A 13,900-nucleotide genomic window follows, 5' to 3' on the forward strand; every position below is an offset into this window, starting at 1 on the left:
CAGAATCCGAAACAGGCTCCAGGCTCTGAGCTGTCAGCACAGAGCCCGACGCGGGGCTGGAACTCACGGACCGTGAGATCATGACCTGAGCCGAAGTCGGACGCTTAACCGACCAAGCCATCCAGGCACCCCAAGGTCCTACTTAAATCTTGAGAAGATCCCTTACTTAGGCTGCTGCACTGAAGACAGATGACAAGAGGTGAGGCTGGAAGGTCAGTTAGCAGGCTACGGCAGTGGTCCAGGCCTGGATCGAGGTAGGCAGTGGAGAAGATTCAGGAACATTCTGGAGGTTATGGCCACCACAACCACGCTGTCACACCAGTGGCCTTTATAGTTTTCAAATCCTCTTCATTTGAGCCTCACAGCAAACTCAAGGAAGGTAGGACTGAATCAGTGAGGCCATTTCACAGAACAAGAAACTGAGGCCAAGAGTGATATGATTGTGCCCCTGAACATGCAGCTAGTATGTGCTGCAGCTGGGAGTGAAACTCAGGACTTTGGACTCCCTGCCCTAAGTTCTTCTGGCTGCAGGGGGACAGGGCATGACATGGAATGCGCCAGAGAACAAGAGCACAGATGGACCTCTGTTAACCCCAGAAGGGTCACAGCCTCAACTTCCCCCTGCAGCCTTCACAGGAAGTGCTCAGTGGATGCTCGCTGGCCGGCCCCAGCACTTAGGAAGACGTGGCTCTCGGTCCAAGGGAATGTGACACCCTGTCCCCTTTCCAAAGTCATAGCAGGGACAGGGTAGCAAGAGCTGGAGGCTGGACCCCTCGATTTTCTTCTGCAAAAGAGGGACTTCTTACCGTAAAGGGGCATCAAGAGGATTAATGAGAATATGGCCAAAAGCACAATACAAACAACAGATAATTGGGATTTCCAGAAGGATAAGAAAAGACCTTCATGGAGACTAAAATAACTTGAGGGGTGCCTGCCTGGCTCAGTCAGCAGAGCATGCGACCCTTGATCTTGAGATCATGAGTTCAAGCCCCACGTTGGGTGTACAGACTACTAACTAACTAACAAAATAACTTGAAGGCACTTCTCCTGCATAGCAGCAAAGACCTCGGGCTCAGGGGTGTCATATGCCTGGCTCCGTCTGACCCCTCCCCGCCGACTCCCTGCTCTACCACAGCCATGTGATCCCGGAACATCAATCTCCTCATCTGCAAGATGGGGCTGCTAATACGTGTTCCTGCCTCCAAGAGCTGTCAAGCAGAGTCAATAAGAGAAGGCCCAGAGAGCGCCAGGCCACACACAGCAGCCTTAAATACGCGGTGGCTGGCGTCACTACTGCCGATGCTGCCGTCAAGCCTGCGTTGTCAACCTCGGATCCGGGGCTTGGGATGTGCGGCCGAACTGAAGTCGGCTACAGCTGGGTTCTGGAACGCAGCAGTGGTCCCCACAGCCTGACGCAGACACAGTGCTCGTACACCTGCAGAAGCCATCAGGGTACTCGCAGGGGAACAGACTTCCTAGGGAAATAAATAAGACGGGAAGGAGCCCCGGAGCTGGTGATGACAGAGAAGAGGAAACCGAGCCCGTTTTCTATGGGCCATTAAATGTGATGAAAGGAGCTGGCTTCTGTGGAGGCTCCTGGGAGCAGACACGTAGCAGTCACTTCATCAGCCTGGGCCAAGGCTCCGGCTTCGGGTTGCAGTAGGACCCCCTCAGAGGACACCTCCTCCTCTTCCACCTGAAGTTACCACTGCGGGGGGGGGGGGGGGGGGGGGGGGGCCCTGTCGCTCTCCCCTCCCTGCCCCGCCTCTCCCAGCCACCCCTCGTCCCACGCTGGGCCAAGTCAAGAGCCAGGCTGCCTGGTCGTCCGGGTCTGCTCTCCAGTTCTGCCGCTTAACCTCCCTTGACAGTTTCTTCATCTGCAAAATGGGGACAATCACAGTGCCTACCTTCAGGGCTGTTACAAAGATTAAGTAAGCTCATCTAGGAAAAAAACACTCACAACAGGGCTTGACTATCAGTAATTGCTGGATTGGTTAATGGCTAAGTGATGACAAACTTAAAAACCCCTCCACTTCCAGTTCAGGCACTGGGCATCTCCCACAGCTTACCATCACACACACTATCAAACCTCAAGGCTTGCTTTCAGAAAGGGAAATTTAGGCCCAGAGAGCCCAAGGGACCACAGCGGTAGAGCCTGACTTGAACTTGATCTCATGCCTGCCACCCACATGGTGGCCGCACCAGGTGACCTGCCCCGCTGTTTACGCTGCCTTTGCCCGACTCAGTGCCTCTTCTCAGAAAGCCTTCTCTGGCCTTTCTGAACCCATCTCTCAAATGTTCGAATGGCACTTCTACAAAGACCCTCCACCCTGGGGCAAAATAAACCTCCCTCCTCTACACTTGGGGTATAATTCAACATGACAACACACTGGCCGAAAGCGTCCTCCTGGCACCTCCACTTGAGCCTGGGGCACAGGGGGTGAATCAGACCCAGTTCTGCTCTTGGGAAGCTCGGGTTAATCAACCATATCTTCGTCCTTTCCAATCTACAAGCTACTTCAAGGTGTCAAGCCAGACACCCATAGGCCTTAGGGAAATGGACTCAGATTCCACACTCAGGGCCCAGACCTCCTTCACCACCATTCATCCTGCCTTCTCGAGGCATGCTTCCAGAAATCTCCTAAGTACTTTCTTTCTTTTTTAGGTTTATTTAGAGAGAGAGAGAGAGAGAGAAACAGTACAAGCAGGAAGAGGAAGAGAGGGAAAGAGAGAATCCAAGCAGGCTCTCTGCTGACTGTGTGGAGTCCAATGCAGGGCTTGATCCCACAAACTGCAAGACTATGACCTGAGCCAAAACCAAGAGTCGGATGCTTAACCGACTGAGCTACCCAAGCGCCCCAGAAATCTCCTAAATACTTTCACAGGACCAGGCCCTGGGACATACGGTAGTTCAGTACAACTCCCTGGCCTTTTGGAGAGCCTGCTGGTCTTTGGGCTTAAGCCCCCATCCCCACTGCATCTGCCCAGTCACACTATCCTGGTCTCTACATATTCGAAATGGAGGTGGCCCAATTGTGACATCGATTCCAACGTAGCACACTCAACAGTCACAAAGGCCTGGGTTCAAATCCAACTGGGTGACATCGAGCCAGCCGCATTAATCCTGTGTTCTTCAGTTTCTTCATCTGTGAAATGGAGATAATAATGCCCACCCCTCTTCAGTTCGAGTCATGATCTCATGGTTTGTGAGTTTGAGCCCCCATGAGGTTCTGTGCTGACAGTGTGGAGCCTGCTTGGGATTCTCTCTCTCTCTCTCTCTCTCTCTCTCTCTCTCTCTCTCTCCCAAAATAAATAAATAAACTTAAAAAAAAAAAAAAGAAGAATGCCCACTCCTCATGGTACCACTGTAAGAATCAGAGAGAATGTACGTCAACCTCCCAGCACAGAAGCAACCATGGTGAGCTCAGGAATTCCTTCCTCTTCTGTCCCCCAGCCAAGCCTCCCCATTCTTTCAAGCTCAAGATCCACTTCCTGGAGGAAGCCTCTCCTAACTTTTCCAGGTTACCCTGAGAGCTCTCTCTCCTGTTCACTCCCACTGCATTGACTCTGGTATTAGAGCATTTCCTGGTCCTATCGTGGGTTCCGGTCAGGCTCTCAGTGACAAACTCAACCCCAAGCCTGCCCTTTAGCACCTCACCATGCTCACAGGAGACATTTGAAAACTAACTTGTTACGGTGGCCCAGGACTCTGGGAAAGACTGAAGATTTGGAGCCAGACAACTAAGTGGGAATCCTAGCTCTGCTATGTGACAGAGAGACCTTTGATTCTATAAGCCTCAGGTTTCCCACCTGGAAAATGAGGATTGAAAAATGCCCACCTGATGTGGTTGCTATGGAGGACAGATGAGCCAGCATATGTGAAAGCCCTTTTGTTATAAACCAAAAAGTGCTATTTAAGGGATTCTTATTTTCAGATTCTCCAAGCCAAACCTACTGACGCCTTAACTTTCTTATACCTAGAGACTAGCTCATCCCACAGAGCTTCTTAGTCCCAAATAATCCACCCACACCCACATTCTTAACTGTCCATCGCAAACAAAAAGCCAACAGTGTGTAATTCACAGCATCCACAGAACACAAACCTCATCCCAGCTCAAGGACCAACAAAAATCTCTCCCCATGCTCAGATCTCATCCCTCCTGAGCATAGGTTTCTCCTTCCCAGCTTAAGGTACCCCATGCCTCAAACCTGTTCCAATAGCATTTTGGCCATGCATCACTTGTATGCAGTCTAATTTCTATGGGATGTCAAAAGGGGGAAAGAAGACCTTGGCGGGTATGGTTGGTTGTATGTGGGGAGAGGGGTTGTAGTAGTCTTGGTAGTAGACGGAAAGATTCTGCCGGAATTTTGGGTTAAACAGTTGCTAAATGTACTATAATTATCGTGTTTGTATGAAAAGCCAAGGATCTGCATTCTGCTATTTTCATGGGGCTGGATGAATTGCAGACGCTGAGGAAAATGGTAAGAAGTTGGGGTTCAAAGTCTGGTACCTAGGCACCAAAGTCTGTGTGTGCAACCTAAGAGACATGAAATCCCTAACAAAGCTGCTGTGGGCCCCCAGGCCCCCACTCCAGGCCCAATAGGCTTTTCTACCCCAGACTCCCCAGCCCCCCTTTCCGGCCCCCAGCCCCTTCTCTTCCCCGTTGATGCCCTGTTGGCACCCCAGCCATCGGGGTCAGAGTAAATCGTTCCTACGATTTTTTTTTCTTCCTGGGAAAACTGCTTTGTCTGTGTGAAAGACCCCCAAACCAGACATCTTATAAACATCCGAGCCAGACAGATTTTAAGGGGAAAGGGGGGGGGGGGGGGGGGAGGGTAGGAGGGAGCTGGCCCGAAGGGGTTCCTGAGGCCCTCTGAGAGTGGGAGGAGGGTCCGAGACCGGGGTCCGCGGCTCCGGGGCGCCCATCCCCGCGGGGCGCCCCCCAGGTGCTGGAGCTGCGTCCCCCACCCCCACCCCGCAATCCCCGCGCACTCCCCGCCCGGCGGCCGGGCCGGATCACTCCTTCGAGCCCAGAGATGAATCCTGCGACCGGAAATTCCCCCCTACCCAGACCGCGCCCCCCTTTCCTGCCACCCCCTCCCCCTGGGCCGGGCCGCAGGCCCCGGATCCCCGGGCTCGCGTGGCCGCGGCAGCCGGCAGAGGCGACCCGTCGGCGGCCGCGGTCCACGGCCCTTGCTGCGGTCCCTCCAACTCTTGGCGCTGCGCACACAAAAGGAAGGGGCGCGCTGCCAGAGACGCCCCTGCCAGCCTCCTCGGCCCCCTTCGCGGGGGCCGGCAAAGCATCCGCGCACCCCAAAGCTCCGGGCGCCGGGGCGGGAGCCCCCCACGACACAAAATTCCAAAGCACCCCCCCCCCCCCTCCGGGAGCTGCAGGGACAGCCAAATCACCCAGCGGCAGGTGCCCCCGGCCGCACAACTTTGAAACTTTGGGGCAAGGCACGGGGAAGGGGAGGGGAAGCCCCAAAAAGGAGGAAATGAGGATTTGGCGGCTCTTGCTTTATTTCTGCAAAATGCACTTTCCAGGTGGCCCCGCGCGGCTCCGGCCTGGCCCGGATCCCCCGCGCCTCCGCCCGGCCCGGCCCGGCCCCCGGGCGCCCTCGAGCCCTCCCGCCGCCGGCCGCCGGGACGCGGTCGGGCCCCGGCCTCTGCCCCTCCGGGCTCGGGCCCCGCGCAGCACTCACCTCGGCCGGGCTGCGCTCCCCGCGGGCCTGCGCCGAGCCCGATAAATGGTATGCTATGACTAGAGGTATGATTACGTTATTATTATTAGTAATAATAAGAGTAAATGCTATTTAATTACGGGCGGCCGCATCCTGCTCCCGGCGCCGCCGCCCCGGCAGCTCAGTCCATGTGGCTCCGGAGCGCTTTACTTTCATTTCCAGCCCCTTCGGCCGGCCGCTCGCGGCAGCACCCGCTGGAGGCACCGTCTCCCCGCAGCTCTTCCTCCTCGGGTCCTAGAGCGCGGCTTCCCTCGCCTGGCGCCCGGGGTGGGCGGCGCGGGCGGCGCACCTGGGGGCGGGGAAGTCCCCCTGCCCCGTGGTAAGCTCATGCCTGGAATCCACCTTTATTTTCTTTAAACGTGGCCTGCCCTTTCAGGGCTTTTTCGTTGGGCAAGTCTGCATTTCTGGACTGATGCTGGTCAGACTCCGCGCCACGGCCCTTCCCCCTGGGTGTAAAAGGCCCCCCGGGTTGCCAGGTGCTTTCACTGCAGGCTCCCCCAAACCTTAGCTGCTTGTGCCCTTTTCACGGATGACGACTGGAGGCTCAGAGAGGAATCAGACCCTCAATCGGCTGGTGTTTTATGTGTGAGATCTTTCCAGAAAGCATTTGAGGCTGCTTGGAAGATCCAATAGGTGAAGGGAGATTAACCAGAGAGACTGGCTGTATTTCTTGCACGCTTGGTACTGCCTCAGAGCTGGTCAGGACCAGACTGGATTTGAACCCAGAGCCTCTGATCCCAATACAATGTCATCCACGCTATTACTACCTGTTCCATTGATTCCGGAGGACTCCCACATCTCTGTGAGAGATTTCCTTCTTTCCACCTCTTAATTTTGTGCACACATATATATGCACGTATATTTACACATATGTATACGTATGTGTATGTATGTATGTATATATATACTATGTGTGTGTATATACACGTGTGTATGTGTGCATTTAATTTATTGAAGATCAGCTGTGAGCCTGGTGGACTTTTATAAATGTTATCTTTTCCCCAAACATTTGTACCAGACACATCTTAGAAGCTGGGATACAGCGGTGGAACAAATTTTAAACATTTAAACACACTGTGGTAAGGGCTAGGTGGGACAAGAACCTGGGGCTGTGTCTATTTACTTCATTCTCATAATGATCCTGGAAGGTTGGTTTTGGCATGCCCATTTTACAGATGGAAAACTAAGGCTGGGAGAGTGACCCGTCCAAGGTGGCAGTTCTGACTCCAGAGCCTGTGTGTTCTACACATACTCCTACGATTTCTACTATTTGCCTTAAGGAAGCCTTGAAAGGGGGGGTGGGGGGGTGGGTGGGGGATGCACCTGCACCATCCGAAATTTCTCAGACTCTTTTTTCTGTGTGTGCTTTCTGTCTCTTAGATACTCTAAGATTAAAGAACATAAAAGGTAGCTTCTGGCATGAAGAGGATGGGGATTTTTTATTCAGAAATGAAAAGCTGAGATACTCCTGAAACCATTGTTGCACTATATGCTAACTTGGACGTAAATTAAACAAATAAATGTAATTTTAAAAAATGAAAACAGTGTCCAGAGACCTTCAGAGTGGGGTTCGTTTAAAATGAAACTTTTTTTTTTTTTACAGAAACCACATATTTGCTTTTGTTTTAATTTTTTAAGGTTTATTTATTTTTGAGGGAGACAGAGACAGAGTGTGAGTGTGGGAGGGGAAGAGAGAGAGGGAGACACAGAATCTGAAGCAGGCTCCAGGCTCTGAGCTGTCAGCACAGAGCCCGACACAGGGCTTGAACCCACGAACCGTGAGATCACGACCTGAGCCACCTAGGTGTCCCCAAGATGATGGGTTGAAGGCAGCCACATGTATAGCCTGGCAATTTAGGGAGGTGGGGTGGTATGTTGGCATTAGGAAGGCCAAGGTGGGTCAGAGTCCCAGCTCCCACCACTTGCTAGCTGGGGGACCCTAGACAGTCTCACAGCTTCAGTTTTCTCATTTGTAAAATAAGGACAAGAACAGGGTTGCCCGGCTGGCTCAGTTAAGCGTCCAACTTTGGCTCAGGTCATGATCTCACGGTTCGTGGGTTCAAGCCCCGCGTCGGGCTCTGTACTGACAACTCAGAGCCTCCTTGGGATTCTTTCTCTCCCCCTCTCTTTACTCCTCCTGCTCAAGCTTCTGCTCTCTCTCTCTCAAAGCAAATAAATAAACTTTTTTAAAAATTTAAAAATAAGGATAAGAACACCTAATAAACATAACCCCTTTACAACTTACAGTGAAACACTCTTGACAGTTGATGACATTAGACACCACTATTTTTTATCACTCCCATGTTACGGAGGAGAATGCTGAGGCCAGTTGGACCACCACACCTTGCCTCAAATGAACTAGCTGGTAAATGATATAATTCCACCATCCCAATCTGCCAGGACAATAACATTCTTAAAAGACTGTCCGTCATTTAAAGGGGATTCAGCTGGACATCAGCTCCCCCTTTCAATTGGAGATCAACTAAACTAAGCCGCCTGAGATGGTAAATGGCCTTTACAACATGTCAACCCTATGTGGTGGTGTTTTTGAAAGAAAACTCTCGAGGCTGGCACCAGCAGGCTGTTTTCTGGGAAGCCCCAAAATTATGGGGCAGCAAATGCTCTGCGTCCTCACATTAAAGCCTAAGTAGCAGTAGACCACGGCTTACTTACTGTGGGCCAAGTACTTTGTACATGTTGATTCTCTTATCCCCTCCCCCCCCCCCCTGCAAAACCCTATCAGGTGGGGACTGTTTTTACCTATTTTGAGGTGAAAAAACACACAGAGCAGTTAAGTGATTTGGTTGAGGTCACACAGCTAAGAAAGAGGCAGAAACAGAATTTAGTCCCTGGCCTGTCTCCCTAGAAAGCCTGACCACTGCGCCATGATGGAGACAATTTAAGTCTGGATGCATCCTTTATAACATCTGAGGACCAATCACCGGAGAGGGTTGCTAGAGAAGGAGAGTCAGACACTCATGGTCTCACCTTTCAGGAAATGACAGTTATGTCTTTCACTTATCCCTTCTCCAGGGATCACCTCCTGTACCAAGCTTAGGCCTGCCATGGTCTGGCCGCCAGAGAGGACTGAGGAGAGTCTGAGTGCATGGCAACCTTTGCCGCAACCATGTGCAAAGTTTATTCCTTCACTCAACAAACACAAAGGTTCATTGCCAGGCCCCACACTGGGTCCTAGACTACAGAGAAACCCCATGTCCCCACAGCTCCAGGAAAGTCCCAGATCCCAGCCCTCCAGCAGGGGATCTTAACTTGGGGCAAGGGAAGTACAACTTGAGGCTTAGGTTGGTGATAATAAGAGTACTTTCCCCATAGGGTCACTCTGAGGATTAAATGAGCGCTTGCGTGCAAAACATTGATAAATGTGCGACTAACTAAAACTAAGTAATATGTTCTTCTAGGAACTAATCATAGAATTCAGATTCTCAGAGATGAGAGTGACTTAAAAAGAGAGAAGTGGGGGATCCTGGGTGGCTCAGTCGGTTAAGCATCCGACTTTGGCTCAGGTCATGATCTCGCGGTTCCTGAGTTCGACCCCCATGACCCCCATATCTGGTTCACTGCTATTAGTGCAGAGCCCACTTCGGATCCTCTGTCCCCCTCTCTCTGCCCATCCCCCACTTGCGCACATGCTTGCTCGCTCTCTCTCAAAAATAAATAAACATTTTTAAAAAGAGGGAGAGAGGGGCGCCTGGGTGGCTCATTCAGTTAAGCGGCCGACTTTGGCTCAGGTCATGATCTCGCGGTCCGTGAGTTCGAGCCCCGCGTCGGGCTCTGTGCTGACAGTTCAGAGCCGGGAGCCTGTTTCCGATTCTGTGTCTCCCTCTCTCTGACCCTCCCCTGTTCATGCTCTGTCTCTCTCTGTCTCAAAAATAAATAAACGTTAAAAAAAAAAAAAAAGAGGGAGAGAGAAGGGGAGGGACCCATGAACCTAGAGGCTACCCACCAGACTAGTATACAGGAGATGAAATGCAGGCAATAAAACAAGGCCACGGGCCTCCAGGGTGGCTCAGTCGGTTAAGTGGCTGACTCTTCATCTCCATTCGGGTGTTGATCTCAGGGTTGTGAGTTCAAGCCCCACATTGGGCTTCACACTGGCCATGGAGCCTACTTAAAAAAAATAAAAATAGGGGCGCCTGGGTGGCTCAGTTGGTTGAGCGTCCGACTTCGGCTCAGGTCATGATCTCGCGGTATGTGAGTTCGAGGCCCATGTCGGGCTCTGTGCTGACTGCTCAGAGCCTGGAGCCTGTTTCAGATTCTGTGTCTCCCTCTCTCTCTGACCCTCCCCCGTTCGTGCTCTGTCTCTCTCTGTCTCAAAAATAAATAAACGTTAAAAAAATAATGGGGCACCTGGGTGGCTCAGTCGGTTGAGCATCCGACTTCGGCTCAGGTCATGATCTCACAGTTTGTGGGTTCAAGCCCCGCATCAGGCTCTGTGCTGACTGCTTGCTCAGAGCCTGGAGCCTGCTTCAGATTCTGTCTCCTTCTCTCTCTGCCCCTCCGCCGCTCACGCTTTGTCTCACTCTGTTTCTCAAAAATAAATAAAAAAAAAAATAAATAAAATAAAATAAAATAAAATAAAATAAAATAAAATAAAAATTAAAAACATGGTCACATTGCTGAAAGGACTGTAAGTGAATACTCACATGCCCTAGTTTATGCTAAATTGTTGACAGTTTGCTATGTTACTTTATCACCTATTCATCCATCCATCCATCCATCCATCCACCTAACAATCTACATGACATTTTTGTTAAAAACAAAACAAAACAGGGGCGGGCACCTTGGTGGCTGAGTCGGTTAAGCATCCAACTCTTGGTTTTGACTCAGGCCATGATCTCACAGTTCATGAGATCCAGCCCCTGTGTTGACAGAATGGAGCCTGCTTGGGATTATCTCTCCCCCTCCCTCTTCCTCTCTCTGCCCCTCCCCTGCTTGTGCTGTAGCATTCTCTCTCAAAATAAATAAATAAACATTAAAACAGAACGGGTAACAATTTTTTTTTTTTAAGATTAAAAAAAATATTTATTTTGGAGAGAGAGAGAGAGAAAGCGCACAAACGGGGGAGGGACGGGGAGTTGGGGGGACAGAGGATCCAAAGTGGGCTCTGTGCTGACAGCAGAGAGCCTGATGTGGGACTCGAACTCATAAACCGTGAGATCATGACCTGTCGAAGGCAGATGCTTAACCGACTGAGCCACCTAGACACCCCTAAGACAGGTAATTTTTAATTTTTTCTTTTCTTTTCTTTTTAATAAACTCTATCCCCAACGTGGGGTTCCACCCCAACCCCGAGGTTGAGGTTTAGAGTCTCAGGCTCTACCAATTAAGTCAGTCAGGTGCCCCTTAACTTTTTTTTTTTTTTTTTTTTTTGAGGGAGAGAGGGCACAAGTGAGTGAGGGAGAGAGAATCCCACAAGGGGCAAAGAGGGAGACAGAGGGAGAGAGAGAAGAGGGGCTCACCTGAAGCAGGGTTCGATATCACGCCACGCGGGGCTCAAACTCATGAACCATGAGATCGTGACTTGGGTCAAAGTCCCGTGCTTCACCGAGCCACCTAGGCACCCCCACCCTTAACTTTATTCTGAAGACTCTCTTGCATTTATACTATTTTTAAAATTTTCTGTCAGTATTCATTTAAAACATTATTTTCATTTTGGAACAAAAGAATTCTTAAAAGAGAAAATAATCCACAGAAAGCATTTGGTATCAGGAAAATCTCTGTAAACATTAGACCCAAATTTAAGCTCCCCTACAGATGCCATCCGTTTCTATCTCATTCACCATTGGATTCCCAGAGCTGGAATGGTGCCTGGTACATAGTAGATGCTTAATAAGGATTTGTGGGGGTGAATGAATTATTTTAATTATGGTTAGTCATCAAAGTTTGAAAAGGTCATGTATTCTGATGGGGAGCCCTGGGCTTGAACCCAGGGGAGAATGTGGTTTGAGTGGTCTTTAACAGATGATCTAGCAAACCCCTCCCACCAGGGGAGGTGACCCTTGAGGGACCATCTTTCTCTAGCGGCCTTGGGAGCACCCGCACCCGGTTGGATCTTGGGAATGTCTCTCCACATTCCTCACATGTCTGGCATAATTCAGCCATTTGTTTTTGATCTCACTAAATGGCAAGTCTGCAGCCTTGGTTTGCTCTTCAGGAAACCAGTATAAATATTGTTATTTATTCCATTTACAATTGGCAATTAAGATTGTTTTCAGGCTCCACAGTGGAATTTAAAACACTCAGTTAAAGTAAACCAAACTAATCAGAGGCAGCCTGCTTTTCTCTTCAAAACATTCTTTAAAAAAAAAAGGGGGGGGGGAGCTGCACAACAGAGACAGAAAGATCTAAAACATTCCCCTTCCCCTTATCCCCGCTTCATACTCACAAAATGACTTGTTTTGCATGTGTGTTGAAAATGGACCCCAGCAATCTGGCTTCTGCAGTCTCTTATCTTGGGGTGCCTGGCTGTCTCAATTGGTAGAGCATGCTACTTTTTTTTTTTTAATTTTTTAATGTTTTATTTTATATTTGAGAGGGAGGGAGGGAGAGAGAGAGAGAGAGCACGCAGGAGAGGGGCAAAGAGACAGAGACAGAATCTGAAGCAGGCTCCAGCCTCTGAACCTGTCAATACAGAGTCTGATGCGGGGCTGGAACTCACGGAGCAGCGAGATCATGACCTGAGCTGAAGTCAGACACTTAACTGACTGAGCCCAAGAGCAAGCTACTCTTGATCACAGGGGCGTGAGTTCAAGCCCCATGTTGGGCACAGTTTATTTAAAAAAAAAAAAAATCCACTGTCTCTTGTCTAAATTACTGTGTAATTAGAGCAGGTTATTTAACATCTCTCGTTCTCAATTCTTGTCTGCTGAAAAGGAGAAAGGGGTGGCCTAAGATGGCTCTATCCATCTGTCAAAGGCTATGATGCCATTTGCTGGGCCTGGAAAACAAACTAGCTCTCAGGTGATAACTTGAAAGGGAAAGAGAGAGTTGGAGAGAGAGGAGAGATGAGAAATTTGCTGTTTGGAAACAATGGTGGCTCTGGACTCCTCTGACTCACTGTGAACCCTCAGGTAACCTCCTCCTCCTTTTTAAACCCGTCTTCCCATTTTATTTTATTATCGTTTTTAGGTGTATATGTTTATTTTTGAGAGAGAGAGAGAGAGCAAGAGCATGAGCATGGGAGGGCAGAGAATCCAAAATAGGCACTGACATGCGGGGCTAGAACTCACGAAGGCTGAGATCACGACCTGAGCCAAACGAAGTCAGACATTTAACCCACTGAGCCACCCAGGCACCCCCAGTTTTCCCATTTTAAAGTGGTTTGAGATAGAATCTAGATTCAGGAGCAGCAAACAGAATCTGGATTGTTTTGCGATTTTAGCTTTAATGTGAAGATGTTCCGGCAGAACATCTACTCTCTGGCTCTCCACAAGCTCCACTAGGCCCCCACTACCTTCTAATACCTCTCTTTTCTTTCTTTCTCTCTTTCTCTCTTCCTTCCTTTCTTTTTTTCTTTCTTTCTTTCATTAGGGAGGCTCCATACCCGATGTGGGGCTTGAACGCACGACCCTGGGATCCAGTCACATGTTCTACCAACTGAGCCAGCCAGGCACCCTGAAGGCTATTGTTTCTGCTAAGAATTCCCTTCCAGTCCTTAGGGGCAAAAAAAAAAAAAAATCCCTTCCAGTCCTGAAAATCCTATGATCCATCAGCTAGGCGAGGGCAGGAAAGATCACCTAAGATGTCCTACCTCCACCTTCCTCTTCCCTTTAGGAAGTCTTTGTCAGAGGGCCAAGGAAGGCCACAGGAAGTAAAACTGGAAAAGAGAGGCTGGGAAATCACCCCAAGGGAAATCCAGACTGATTTGATCAGCCCTAGTTGTAATAAGCACAGGAATAGCACCAGGCCTAATTGGGAGCATCTCGGCCTTCTCAAATGATGACTCATTTTAAGCAAATATCCAGGAACTCTGATGGCAATCCAGTTCAAATGAGGAAAATGAAGCACCTGTGATAGCCTCATCCCGGAAAAGATGCTGTCAAGATGGGTAGAGTACCTGCCCCAAGGCTCTTGCAGGTTGAGGAAGCTGCCAATAATACTATTAACTGTGTGGGAAAAGCCCTTAGAGCTTCAGATC

General features: G+C 50.0%; 1 protein-coding gene and 1 long non-coding RNA gene across 2 annotated transcripts in view; one reads left to right on the forward strand and one right to left on the reverse strand.

Annotated features, from left to right (window-relative positions):
- The window catches only part of ZC3H7B (zinc finger CCCH-type containing 7B), a 61,421-nt gene extending 55,510 nt beyond the window's left edge, over positions 1–5,911 (reverse strand). Inside the window, exon 1 of the mRNA XM_058741197.1 lies at positions 5,704–5,911. The gene's annotated coding sequence lies outside the window, so the exon portion shown is untranslated. The remainder of the gene's footprint in view (positions 1–5,703) is intronic.
- Positions 5,912–6,141: 230 nt separating this feature from the next.
- Positions 6,142–7,284, forward strand: LOC131518793 (uncharacterized). Its single transcript, XR_009265283.1, has 2 exons — positions 6,142–6,821; positions 7,123–7,284. It is a non-coding gene; the product is annotated as an uncharacterized LOC131518793 (long non-coding RNA).
- The last annotated feature ends 6,616 nt before the right edge of the window (positions 7,285–13,900 follow it).

The sequence above is a fragment of the Neofelis nebulosa genome, chromosome 8, assembly GCF_028018385.1.
Source record: "Neofelis nebulosa isolate mNeoNeb1 chromosome 8, mNeoNeb1.pri, whole genome shotgun sequence".
NCBI lineage: Eukaryota > Metazoa > Chordata > Mammalia > Carnivora > Felidae > Neofelis > Neofelis nebulosa.